Raw genomic sequence first — 15,194 nt, 5'->3', positions numbered from 1 at the left:
AAGATACAATCCCTTCCTTGAAGAGTCACAATTTAGTAAGAAAGACATATGCATATAATAATATTACAAGGAAGGATACAATGAGTTCAATAAGAGGGTGGTGTGGGAGTTTTTAGAGTGGAGAAATCAGTTCCCAATTACACTTATTTTTCTTGCATAATTACTCAGTTCTTTTCTTTCAGTTCTCACTTTATTCATGCCAGTTCAGACCCTTACCTCATTATGCCCACAGTATTACAATGATAGGATTATCACTGCTCCCAAAGAAAGCTTTTTGCATTTCTGCTTCTACACATTTGGTTACACAGGCTCCTTATCTAAAATATGCTTCACCTTCTAGAAGCCTGCCCTGAACAAAATGAACCACTGACTGAAAAAGAAAGAGATAAGTCAGGAAAAAGGAAAATTTAAAAACAAATCTAATTTGAAACCTCACAGATACTCAAGAAGATACCAGTCATAAAGGTAGAACATGTTTCTATGATAAGAGAACAGAAAACAAGAAAGAGTTGTAGACAATTAAAACTATGATTGCCTATCTCCCCCCTATTTCTTAATATACTGTCAAAAGATTAGGAAAAGGTTATCTCTCAGGACCACTGCCAAAAAGACAACAGGATGGAAAACAGAAAATAGAAGAGAGAATTATAGAGAAACAGAGACTCAATACAAGATCCTATGTCATACAAGACCTTTTCTCATTCAGAAGTAGATAAGAAATAAACCAAAAAGTATTACCAGAAAATTTCTCAGAGCTGAAGAGTGACACAAATTAAAAGAACTTATTTAATCAAAATGAACAAAACCTACTTGTAATCCAGTTGTATGCTTGTAAAATTTCAGAATACCAAGAACAAGAAAATCCTCAGAGTTCCCAGAAAAAAACCTTCCTAGTCCTTTAAAAAGAAATGAGAATTAGTCTAGGATCAGATATCTCATGAGTAAAACTTGGTACATCAACTAAGGGAAATATATGCTACTAATTAGAGCAACACTGTCCAACAGAAATATAATGTGAGCAATAAATGTAAGCCACATGTATAATTAAAAATTTTCTAGGGGCTTCCCGGGTGGCGCAGTGGTTTAGAATCCGCCTGCCGAGGCAGGGGACATGGGTTCGATCCCTGGTCCGGGAAGATCCCACATACTGCAGAGCAACTAAGTCCGTGTGCCACAATGACTGAGCCTGCGCTCTAGAGCCCGTGAGCCACAACTACTGAGCCCACGTGCCGCAACTACTGAATCCCACACGCCTAGAGCCTGTGCTCCCCAACGAGAGAAGCCACCACAATGAGAAGCCCACTCACTGCAACAAAGAGTAGCCCCCGCTCACCGCAACTAGAGAAAGCCCACGCTCAGCAACGAAGACCTAACACAGCCAAAAATAAATAAATAAAATAAATAAATTTACTAAAAAAAAAAATTTCAAACAGCTACTTTTAAGAAAGCAAATAGAATGTATAACTGATTCACTTTGTTATAAAGCAGAAACTGACACACCATTGTAAAGCAACTATACTCTAATAAAGATGTTAAAAAAAGAGATCGGGGGCAAGATGGCGGAAGAGTAAGACGTGGAGATCACCTTCCTTCCCACAGATACATTAGAAATACATCTACATGTGGAACTGCTCCTACAGAACACCCACTGAACGCTGGCAGAAGACGTCAGACCTCCCAAAAGGCAAGAAACTCCCCACGTACTTGGTGTGGATGAAAGGCTCTTGGTGCTCCAGCCAGGCATCAGGGCTGTGCCTCTAAGGTGGGAGAGCCAACTTCAGGACACTGGTCCACAAGAGATCTCCCAGCTCCACGTAATACCAAACGGCAAAAATCTCTCAGAGATCTCCATCTCAACATCAAGACCCAGCTTCACTCAATGACCAGCAAGCTACAGTGCTGGACACCCTATGCCAAACAACTAGCAAGACAGGAACACAGCCCGATCCATTAGCAGAGAGGCTGCCTAAAATCATAATAAGGCCACAGACACCCCAAAACACACCACCAGACGTGGACGTGCCCACCAGAAAGACAAGATCCAGCCTCATCCACTAGAACACAGGCACTAGTCCCCTCCACCAGGAAGCCTACACAACGCACTGAACCAACCTTAGCCACTGGGGACAGATACCAAAAACAACGGGAACTACGAACCTGCAGCCTGTGAAAAGGAGACCCCAAACACAGTAAGACAGGCAAAATGAGAAGACAGAAAAACACACAGCAGATGAAGGAGCAGGGTCAAAACACACCAGACCTAACAAATGAAGAGGAAATAGGCAGTCTACCTGAAAAAGAATTCAGAATAATGATAGTAAAGATGATCCAAAATCTTGGAAATAGAATAGACAAAATGCAAGAAACATTTAACAAGGATGTAGAAGAACTAAAGAGGAACCAAGCAACGATGAAAAACACAATAAATGAAATTAAAAATACTCTAGATGGGATCAATAGCAGAATAACTGAGGCAGAAGAACGGATAAGTGACCTGGAAGATAAAATAGTGGAAATAACTACTGCAGAGCAGAATAAAGAAAAAAGAATGAAAAGAACTGAGGACAGTCTCAGAGGCCTCTGGGACAACATTAAACGCACCAACATTCGAATTATAGGGGTCCCAGAAGAAAAAGAGAAAAAGAAAGGGACTGAGAAAATATTTGAAGAGATTATAGTTGAAAACTTCCCTAATATGGGAAAGGAAATAGTTAATCAAGTCCTGGAAGCACAGAGAGTCCCATACAGGATAAATCCAAAGAGAAACACACCAAGACACATATTAATCAAACTATCAAAAATTAAATATAAAGAAAACATATTAAAAGCATCAAGGGAAAAACAACAAATAACACACAAGGGAATCCCCATAAGGTTAACAGCTGATCTTTCAGCAGAAACTCTGCAAGCCAGAAGGGAGTGGCAGGATATACTTAAAGCGATGAAGGAGAAAAACGTACAACCAAGATTACTCTATCCAGCAAGGATCTCATTCAGATTTGATGGAGAAATTAAAACCTTTACAGACAAACAAAAGCTGAGAGAGTTCAGCACCACCAAACCAGCTTTACAACAAATGCTAAAGGAACTTCTCTAGGCAAGAGACACAAGAGAAGGAAAACACCTACAATAACAAACCCAAAACATTTAAGAAAATGGGAATAGGAATATACATATCGATAATTACCTTAAATGTAAATGGATTAAATGCTCCCACCAAAAGACACAAACTGGCTGAATGGATACAAAAACAAGACCCATATATATGCTGTCTACAAGAGACCCACTTCAGCCCTAGAGATACATACAGACTGAAAGTGAGGGGATGGAAAAAGATATTCCATGCAAATGGAAATCAAAAGAAAGCTGGAGTAGCAATTCTCATATCAGACAAAATAGACTTTAAAATAAAGACTATTACAAGAGACAAAGAAGGACACTATATAATGATCAAGGGATCGATCCAAGAGGAAGGTATAACAATTGTAAATATTTATGCACCCAACATAGGAGCACCTCAATACATAAGGCAAATACTAACAGCCATAAAAGGGGAAATCGACAGTAACACAATCATAGTAGGGGACTTGAACACCCCACTTTCACCAATGGACAGATCATCCAAAATGAAAATAAATAAGGAAACACAAGCTTAAAATGATACATTAAACAAGATGGACTTAATTGGTATTTATAGGACATTCCACCCAAAAACAACAGAATACACATTTTTCTTAAGTGCTCATGGATCATTCTCCAGGACAGACCATATCTTGGGTCACAAATCAAGCCTTGGTAAATTTAAGAAAATTGAAATCGTATCAAGTATCTTTTCCGACCACAACGCAATGAGACTAGATATCAATTACAGGAAAAGATCTGTAAAAAATACAAACACATGGAGGCTACACAATACACTACTTAATAACGAAGTGATCACTGAAGAAATCAAAGGGGAAATCAAAAAATACCTAGAAACAAATGACAATGGAGACACGATGACCCAAAACCTATGGGATGCAGCAAAAGCAGTTCTAAGAGGGAAGTTTATAGCAATACAAGCCTACATCAAGAAACAGGAAACATCTCGAATAAACAACCTAACCTTGCACCTAAAGCAATTAGAGAAAGAAGAACAAAAAAACCCCAAAGCTAGCAGAAGGAAAGAAATCATAAAGATCAGATCAGAAATAAATGAAAAAGAAATGAAAGAGACAATAGCAAAGATCAATACAACTAAAAGCTGGGTCTTTGAGAAGATAAACAAAATTGATAAACCATTAGCCAGACTCATCAAGAGAAAAAGGGAGAAGACTCAAATCAATAGAATTAGAAATGAAAAAGGAGAAGTAACCACTGACACTGCAGAAATACAAACGATCATGAGAGATTACTACAAGCAACTCTATGCCAATAAAATGGACAACCTGGAAGAAATGGACAGATTCTTAGAAATGCACAACCAGCCGAGACTGAACCAGGAAGAAATAGAAAATATGAACAGACCAATCCCAAGCACTGAAATTGAAACTGTGATTAAAAATCTTCCAACAAACAAAAGCCCAGGACCAGATGGCTTCACAGGCGAATTCTATCAAACATTTAGAGAAGAGCTAACACCTATCCTTCTCAAACTCTTCCAAAATATTGCAGAGGGAGGAACACTCCCCAACTCATTCTACGAGGCCACCATCACCCTGATACCAAAACCAGACAAAGATGTCACAAAGAAAGAAAACTACAGGCCAATATCACTGATGAACATAGATGCAAAAATCCTCAACAAAATACTAGCAAACAGAATCCAACAGCACATTAAAAGGATCATATACCATGATCAAGTGGGGTTTATTCCAGGAATGCAAGGATTCTTCAATATACGCAAATCAATCAACGTGATACATCATATTAACAAATTGAAGAATAAAAACCATATGATCATCTCAATAGATGCAGAGAAAGCTTTCGACAAAATTCAACACCCATTTATGATAAAAGCCCTGCAAAAAGTAGGCATAGAGGGAACTTTCCTCAACATAATAAAGGCCATATATGACAAACCCACAGCCAACATTGTCCTCAATGGTGAAAAACTGAAAGCATTTCCACTAAGATCAGGAACAAGACAAGGTTGCCCACTCTCACCACTATTATTCAACATAGTTTTGGAAGTGTTAGCCACAGGAATCAGAGAAGAAAAAGAAATAAAAGGAATCCAAATTGGAAAAGAAGAAGTAAAGCTGTCACTGTTTGCAGATGACATGATACTATACATAGAGAATCCTAAAGACGCTACCAGAAAACTACTAGAGCTAATCAATGAATTTGGTAAAGTAGCAGGATACAAAATTAATGCACAGAAATCTCTTGCACTCCTATACACTAATGATTAAAAATCTGAAAGTGAAATTAAGAAAACACTCCTGTTTACTATTGCAACAAAAAGAATAAAATATCTAGGAATAAACCTACCTAAGGAGACAAAAGACCTGTATGCAGAAAATTATAAGACACTGATGAAAGAAATTAAAGATGATACAAATAGATGGAGAGATATACCATGTTCTTGGATTGGAAGAATCAACATTGTGAAAATGACTCTACTACCCAAAGTAATCTACAGATTCAATGCAATCTCTATCAAACTACCACTGGCATTTTTCACAGAACTAGAACAAAAAAATTTCACAATTTGTATGGAAACACAAAAGACCCTGAATAGCCAAAGCAATCTTGAGAACGAAAAACGGAGCTGGAGGAATCAGGCTCCCTGACTTCAGACTATATTACAAAGCTACAGTAATCAAGACAGTTTGGTACTGGCACAAAAACAGAAACATAGATCAATGGAACAGGATAGAAAGCCCAGAGATAAACCCACGCACATATGGTCACCTTATCTTTGATAAAGGAGGCAAGCATATACAGTGGAGAAAAGACAGCCTCTTCAATAAGTGCTGCTGGGAAAACTGGACAGGTACATGTAAAAGTATGAAATTAGAACACTCCCTGACACCATACACAAAAATAAACTCAAAATGGATTAAAGACCTAAGTGTAAGGCCAGACACTATCAAACTCTTAGAGGAAAACATAGGGAGAACACTCTATGACATAAATCACAGCAAGATCCTTTTTGGCCCAGCTCCTAGAGAAATGGAAATAAAAACAGAAATAAACAAATGGGACCTAATGAACCTTAAAAGCTTTTGCACAGCAAAGGAAACCATAAACAAGACCAAAAGATAACCCTCAGAACGGGAGAAAATATTTGCAAATGAAGCAACTGACAAAGGATTAATCTCCAAGGTTTACAAGCAGCTCATGCAGCTCAATAACAAAAAAACAAACAACCCAATCCAAAAATGGGCATAAGACCTAAATAGACATTTCTCCAAAGAAAATATACAGATTGCCAACAGACACATGAAAGAATGCTCAACATAATTAATCATTAGAGAAATGCAAATCAAAACTACAATGAGATATCATCTCACACCGGTCAGAATGGCCATCATCAAAAAATCTAGAAACAATAAATACTGGAGAGGGTGTGGACAAAAGGGAACACTCTTGCACTGTTGGTGGGAATGTAAGTTGATACAGCCACTATGGAGAACAGTATGGAGGTTCCTTAAAAAACTACAAATAGAACTACCATATGACCCAGCAATCCCACTACTGGGCATATACCCTGAGAAAACCATAATTCAAAAAGAGTCATGTACCAAAATGTTCATTGCAGCTCTATTTACAATAGCCAGGACATGGAAGCAACCTAAGTGTCCATCATCGGATGAATGGATAAAGAAGATGTGGCACATATATACAATGGAATATTACTCAGCCATAAAAAGAAATGAAATGGAGGTATTTGTAGTGAGGTAGATGGAGTTAGAGTCTGTCATACAGAGTGAAGTAAGTCAGAAAGAGAAAAACAAATACAGTATGCTAACACATATATATGGAATCTAAGGGAAAAAAAAAAAAAGGTCATGAAGAACGTAGTGGCAAGACAGGAATAAAGACACAGACCTACTAGAGAATGGACTTGAGGATAGGGGGAGGGGGAGGGGTAAGATGTGACAGGGTGAGAGAGTGGCATGGACATATATACACTACCAAATGTAAAATAGATAGCTAGTGGGAAGCAGCCGCATAGCACAGGGAGATCAGCTCGGTGCTTTGTGACCACCTAGAGGGGTGGGATAGGGAGTGTGGGAGGGAGGGAGACGCAAGAGGGAAGCGATATGGGAACATATGTATATGTATAGCTGATTCACTTTGTTATAAAGCAGAAACTAACACACCATTGTAAAGCAATTATACTCCAATAAAGATGTTTAAAAAAAAAAAGATGTTAAAAAAAAAGCGAATAGAAACAAGTAAAATTAATTTTAATAATATATTTTATTTAAATGAATATATCCAAAATAGCATCATTTCAACATGTAATCAATATAAAACTTGAGGTATTTCACATTACTTTTTACACTAAGTTTTCAAAATCTGGTGTGTATTTTACAATTATAGCACATCTCAGTTCAGACTAGCTACATTACAAGTTATTATTGTAATATCCAAAAGAACTCAAAAGTTAAAAAATATTAAAGTGATTGCTTCTGTGACATAACTGGGAGGGTGGAGAAATTGGAACAGATCTGTGTTTTTCATTAAGTGCTCTTCACTATAGTCTGGAAAATATTTTACCATGTGCATCTGCCAAATAAAGGAGGGGCATGTAAGGACAGCCTGGCATGTAGTGAGAATTCCTTCATTTAAAAGCAAATACAGGGACTTCCCTGGTGGTCCAGTGGTTAAGACTCCATGCTCCCAATGCAGGAGGCCAAGGTTCGATTCCTGATCGGGGAACTAAGATACCACATACCGCAACTAAGCCTGTGCGCTGCAACTACTGAGCTCGTGTACTCTAGAGCCCGCGTGCCACAAGGAAGACCCAGAGCAGCCTAAATAAATAAATAGAAGCAAATACAGACATAAAGTAGGCCAAGAGATTCATAATTTCAAGTTGGAAGAAATGATTATTTCATCTTGTTATATTTAGATTTCTTTACCTGTCAAATGAAGCAGATGGTTGGATTAGATCAATTCTTAACATGGTTGGGGATGGAGTATGGAAAGTGTGGATGGATGAAAGAATTCATGCTATCCTTACTCACTACTCCTCTTGAGATTCTAATAGGCCAAATTATTGGGGGGGAGGGAGAGTATGGAGAAAGAAAGGAAAAAACACACCATGTGTAGTTTGAAAATATAATCAAATGACTATCCTTCCATTTCTCCACCCTCATTCTTTGGGTCCCAGCTTAGAAACACTGGATGTTATGCTGTTTTCCCTAGGGTGCTTTCTATGAATCTCAGACTTCTCTTCAAAGAACTCTCACAGTCATTTAATGCTAACACTATCTCCCCCTTTTCATTAATGAGAAAGCTGACGCTCAAAAGGATTAAACGATTGTTTCTGATTTTAAGTCTAACAATCTTTTTAAATGGTGGCAGTTGCCTGTCTTTTTGAATCCATGGCAAAAATAATGTAAACATGCAGAAATACTATAAGAATAGTCTCAGTTTAAGCTTCAGAGTGAATATCTAAAAGGAGGCTTATTTTAAAGATGATAGCTACTCATTTTGCCAAAAGACAAAAGTGAAACAATCAAATATGTCATTCTGATATCTATAAATTAGAGCTTAGGTAAATGGAAACTCTATACAATTTTACTTAAGAAGTCCCAGCTATCTCTCAAAAATTTAGAGATTCATTTTTTCAGTTTAATACTAGAATTTATCCTAAAAAATGTACCCAAAGAATATCCTAAAATTTTATTAAAATAATTATATTTTCAGCTTACGTAAGTCAGCAAAAGTACAGTTCAAGTTCATCAGGTATGAGAGATAAATTTTTTTTAATTGAACTGCTGAAAACCAAAAACAAAGAAAAAAATCTTTGAAGCAGCCAGTTTAAAGTGCTGAAAGAAAAGAACTTCAACCCAGAATTCTTTATTTAGTGAAAATATTCTTCAAGAATGAAGACAAAATAAAAATGTTCTCAGATGACGGAAAACCTAGAGAATTCATCACCATCAGAACTGCTCTAACAGATGTTCTGTCCTTCAAGGGGGAAGAAAATGATACCAGAGGAAAGTATGGAACTTAAGGAATAAATAAAGAGCAACAGAAGTAGCTAATATCTAGATATATATATAACAGACTATTTTTGATGGTTGAAGTAAAAACTTAAAGCAATGTCTGGCAGAGTTTTCAACATATGTAGATGTAATACGTATGACACTACACCATAAACTGGGGAGAAATCTTTATAGTGGTTAGATATCTATATTCCCCTTGAAGTGGTAAAATTATAAATTCTCAGCAAACTGTGAAAAGTTAACTATGTATATTATAATCCCAATAGCAACCATTAAATTAAAGATAAGCAAAGAAATATCGTCAAACCCCCCTGCCAAAATCAATTAAAATGAAATATTAAAAACTCTTCAAATAATCTGAAAAGAAGGCAGGGAAGGGGTGAAAGAACATAAAAAAGGGAAGACAAATAATAAAATGGTAGACCTAAATTTAAACATATCAACAGTTACATTAAATATAAATCATCTAAACACATTAATTAAAAGGTAGAAACTGTCACATTGGATAAAAAACAAGATCCAACTATATGTTGTCCATAAGAAACCCATTTTAAATACAATGATATAGGTAGGTTAAAAGTAACACTATGGAAAAAGATACATCATGAAAAATGAATCAAAAGAAAGACTGAGTGGCTACATAAATATCAGACTATGTGGACTTTAGAGCAAAAAAAATATTAGCAAGGATAAAGAGGGTCAATTATATAATGATAAGAGGGTCAATTCACCATGAAGCTAGAATAATCCTAAGCGTGTATTCACCTAATAAGAGTTTCAAAATATTTGAAGCAAAAACTGATAGAATGGAAAAGATAAATAGACAAATCCACAAATAAAGTCAGAGATCAACACCCTTCTCTCAATAATTGACAGAGAAGGGAAACAGATAATCAGTAAGGATATGGAAGACAGAAAGATGGGCTGCCTGGGACTTGCCTGGGAAAAAGTGGGAAGGCAGGATTACAAATGGGTATGAAACCATTCTAGAGGGTGATGAATACGTTCATTATATTGATTGTGCTTATGGTTTCACTAGCATATACATGCGATTAGTATATCAAAACTCATCAAACACTTTAAATATATGCTGATATTCTATGTTAATTATACCTTAATAAATCAGTAAAAAGAAACAGACAGTACAAACAACCAAGGAGAAGAATGGTATGTTTGAGAATACTGACAGCTTCTGTATATTAAAAATTATCAGAAACAAAATAAAAAGATGGGCCACAGACTAGGAATAAATATCTGCAATATATATGGCAGACTCCAATAGAGAATACACATAATACTTTTACTAATCAAAAAGAAATCAAATAGAAAAGTGAGTAGAGAAGATAAATAGGCAATTCATACACATGGCAATGTGAACAGCCAATAAACATTTGGAGATAAGCCTTACTAGTTACTAATGAAATGCAAAACAAAACCAGATACAATAATTTCCATCAGATTGCTAAAAATTTAAGTCTGATAATACCATGTCTTGGCAGGAATGCAAAGGAGGAAACTCATACATTCTTGGAAAAAAAAATCAATTATTTTATCCACTCTGGGAATCAATTTGGCAATGTTTAGCAAATTTGAAGAGGGTATCCTACGGGCCAGCAAGTCCAACTTCCAGGTATATATTTTGAAAATAACTTTTTGTAAATATGCACCAGGAGACATACAGAAGAATGTTCACTTCAGTATGGTTTACAACAGAAAAAACACTGGCATATTAGATTTTTGTTCTCAAATCTTCACTTCCTCCTCCTTGACCTCTGTGGAAAATCCCTTAACTTTGGGCTTAGCCATGTGATTTGCTTTGGCCAATGGGATACTGGCAATTATGACATGACTAGATCCTTAAAATGGACTTCTGACGTTGGCTTGCTTTCTTGCACCTCTGCCAACAGTATGAGAGGATAATATCCCAGATAGCCCTTTCGTCTAAAAAGGATGAGAAACGTATAGAACAAACTAACAAATCTGACCAAACCATCAAGCAGAGATGACCTAGCCTAGATTAGCCAGCCCCTAGCCTATCTAAGCAAGGCCAGCTGAGATCAACAGATCACACCCTTTGTGACCTGAAGATGCATGAGGTAAATAAATGCTTGTGTTTTATGCCACTGACATTTTATATGGCTGTTTGTTATACAGCAATAGCTGACTGACAAAATTGGAAATGTTCATCTACGTGAACATGGGTAAATTAAATACTGGCATATTTATACAAGTTTAAACAACTGATATACACAACCATATAGCAGTGAAAATAAGAGAACAACAGCTACTTGTGTCAACAAACACACATATATAAACATAATATTTAACATATAAAAATAGCATGGGAAATGTAGCAGCTCGAAAAGGCTAAGTTCTGCTACAGTAACAGCTTTAAAATCTCAGTGGCTTACAACAAGGAAGGTTTATATAGTGCTCATGCTACCTATCTATCATACTGGCTACAGCTCTGCTTCACATGGTATTGAATCTGGGATCCAGGCTGACAGGGCAGCAACCTCTATTTGGAACATGGCAGAGGTAAAAGAGAACACAGCAAACCACAAACTGACTATTAAAGCTTTTGCTTGAACATAATGTATATAATTTCTGCTCACATTTCATTGGTCAGAGGAAATCACATGGTTAGGTCCAAACTCAATGCTAGGAGATGAATACAATCATTCCCTAGGGAAGGACAATGGATATACATGAATGTTATAGTCTTCATCAAGAATGATAAACACCAGGGACTTCCCTGGTGGCACAGTGGTTAAAAATCCACCTGCCAATGCAGAGGACATGGGTTCGAGCCCTGGTCCAGGAAGATCCCACATGCCAGGGAGCAACTAAGCCCGTGCACCACAACTACTGAGCCTGCGCTCTAGAGCCCATGAGCCACAACTACTGAAGCCCCTGTGCCACAACTACTGAAGCCCATGTGGCTAGAGCCCGTGCTCCGCAACAAGAGAAGCCTGAGCACCACAATGAAAAGTAGCCCCCGCTCACTGCAACTAGAGAAAGCCCGCACGGAGCAACGAAGACCCAATGTAGCCAAAAATAAAAATAAATAAATAAATAAAAAAGAATGATAAACACCAAATTAAGGACAGTGGTGTCAGGAACCAGGGGCAGAGACCCTTATTTCTTACTAAGAAACCCTTAGTTCTTATTGACTTGCCTGGGAATAATAAAGAAACCCTTGTTTCTTATTATTCCACAAGAAGTCAGCAAATATTTTTCTGTAAAAGGCCAGATAGTAAATATTTTAGGCTTTGTGGGCCACTTATAGTCTCTATTGGAACTCCTCAACTCTGCTATCATAGTACAAAAGCTGCCATGGACAATACATAATGAATGAGTGTGCTTGTGTTCCAATAAAACTCTTTTTATGGACACTGAAATTTGAGTTTCATATAATTTTCAGGCAGCACAAAATATTCCTCATGTGATTTATTTTTTTTAATGTAAAAAATATTCTCTGCTCATGGGCCATGCAGAAACAGGGAAGTTCATTGTAGCTGGCCAACACCTGCTCTATACTCAGCATCACTGCAGGAAATTAAAATAAAGGATACATGCACCCCAATGTTCACTGCAGCACTATTTACAATAGCCAAGACACGGAAACAACCTAACGATAGATGAGTGGATAAAAAAGATGTGGTATATATATACAATGGAATACTACTCAGCCATAAAAAGGAACAAAATTGGGTCATCTGTAGAGATGTGGATGGACCTAGAGTCTGTCATACAGACTGAAGTAAGCCAGAAAGAGAAAAACAAATATCGTGTATTAACATATATATGTGGAATAAAATGGTATAGATGAACCTATTAGTAGGGCAGGAATAGAGACGCTAAAATGGTATAGATGAACCTATTTGTAGGGCAGGAATAGAGACACAGACGTAGAGAACAGACATGTAGACACGGGGGGGAAGGGGAGGGTGGGACGAATTGGGAGATTAGGTTTGACATAAATACACTACCATGTGCAAAATAGACAGCTAGTGGGAACCTGCCGTAGAGCACAGGGAGCGCAGCTCGGCGCTCTGTGACGACCTAGATGGGTGGGATGGGGGGGGGGTTGGAGGGAGGTCCAAGAGGGAGGGGATATAGGTATACATATAGGTGATTCACTTCATTGTACAGCAGAAAGTAACACAATATTGTAAAGTAATTTTACTCCAATAAAAAAATTTTTTTTAATAAAATAAAAGTAGAAGACAAGGTTCTTGTATGGAAGGAAGTTGCCTTGTTGGGGCGAAAACATTAGAACAAAAATGTTTCAAAAATACATTCATAGTATATACTTTCATATGTTTCTTGTTACTTAATAGTGCCCTTTCATTTCAGCTTAAAGAAGTCCCTTTCACATTTCTTGTAAGGCTAGTCTAGTGATGAAAAATTCCTTTAGCTTTTGCTTGTCTGGAAAACTCTCTCTCCTTCAATTCTGAAGGGCAACTTTGCTGGGTAAAGTATTCTTGGCTGGCATTTTTTTCTTTCAGTACTTTGAACATACCATGCCACTCCCTCTGGCTTTCAAAGCTCCTGCTGAAAAATCTGCTGATAGTCTTATAGGGGTTCCCTTGTATGTAACAAGTTGTTTGCCTCTTCTTGCTTGCAAGGAGTCTCTCCTTGTCTTTAACTTTTAACACGTTAATTATGTGTCTTGGTGTGGGTCTCTTTGGGTTCATCTTTCTTGGAATTTCCTGGGCTCCTGGATCTGGACATCTGTTTCCTTCCCCAGGTTAGGGAAGTTTTCAGACATTATTTCTTCAAGTAAGTTTTCTGCCCCTTTCTCTTTTCTCCTTCTGGAACCCCCATAATGTGACTGTTGTTGGTCTGTTGATGTTTTCCCATAAGTCCCTTAAGCTATCTTCACTCTTTTTCATTCTTTTTTTCTTTTTGCTGCTCTGACTGGATAAGTTCCACTGTCGTCAAGTTCACTGATCCTTTCTTTCACTTCATCTAGTCTGCTACTGAACCTCTCTACTGTATTTTTCAGTTCAGTTATTGTTTTTCCATTCTGTGGCTTCTATTTGGTACTTTCATGTATTTTCGATCTCTCTGTTGAAATTCTCACTTTATTCATGCATTGTTCCTGTGAGCTTGCTAAGCATTTTTATAACCGTTATTTTGAACTCTTTATCAAGTAAGTCACTTATCTCAATTTTATTAAGGTCTTTTTTTGAGGTTTTATCTTGTTCTTTTGTTTGAAACATATTCCTCTATTTCTTCACTTTTTGTAACTGAGTTGGTTTCTATGCATTAGATAAAACAGCCACCTCTCCCAGTCTTGAAGGAGTGGCCTCTTGGGGAAGCTGAACCTTATCATTCAACCCTGCCCTAGCTCTTGGTTGTCCCTCAAGCCTTTGTGATTGTCCAAGTAACCTACTTTATTCTTGGAGGCTCCCAGTAGTTGAGGCTCCTACTTTACTCTTAGAGGCTCCCAGTAGTGCCAAGAACCATCAGTGTCCCAAAGGGGAGGATCTCAGTCAGCACCTAGATTCAGGCTGACTGGAAGCCAGACCCTCAGGCAGCAGTTTTTAAAGTATGCAAATAAACTTCTTTCAGGAGAAGGCTGGGAGATGAGTGTTTGATTCCTCTACACTGAGCCCTGGGGTGATAGCCAGTTAAGAACTGTTACTTTGTTTGCTACCACCTATCGAATCCATGAACACAAGCCCCACTGGTCACCAGAGCCAAGCTATTAAGGGATGTGTCCTCTGGGTGGCAGCCACAAAAGCTGGGGAGCCAGACATATACACAAGCTCCTTTTTCATAGATACCAGCAACCTGGGTCAGGGCAGAGGGAGGGCACAAAAATGATGCTCACTGGCCTTCCCAGTCTCTGGAGAGGATTGTAGTCAGACAATAGATATGTGTTTAATTAGAAGCCTGCCCCTCAGGCCACAGCTATAAAGATAAGTTAATAAGCCTCTCTTACAGAACAACTGGGGTATATTTCATGCTGGTTATCTGTGCTGTGCCCTGGGAATGGGATAACCAGTTAAGAATTGC

The 15,194-nt window shown here is 37.7% G+C and overlaps 1 protein-coding gene across 4 annotated transcripts in view; it reads right to left on the bottom strand.

The window, feature by feature from the left end:
* MICU1 (mitochondrial calcium uptake 1) overlaps nucleotides 1-15,194 on the bottom strand; it is a 220,716-nt gene that overhangs the window by 141,956 nt on the left and 63,566 nt on the right. The window lies entirely within an intron of this gene.

This window comes from Balaenoptera musculus, chromosome 16 (assembly GCF_009873245.2).
Source record: "Balaenoptera musculus isolate JJ_BM4_2016_0621 chromosome 16, mBalMus1.pri.v3, whole genome shotgun sequence".
In the NCBI taxonomy this organism is placed as follows: domain Eukaryota; kingdom Metazoa; phylum Chordata; class Mammalia; order Artiodactyla; family Balaenopteridae; genus Balaenoptera; species Balaenoptera musculus.
Note: the sequence above shows the minus strand (reverse complement) of the source record. Positions and strands in the feature narration are given on the sequence as shown.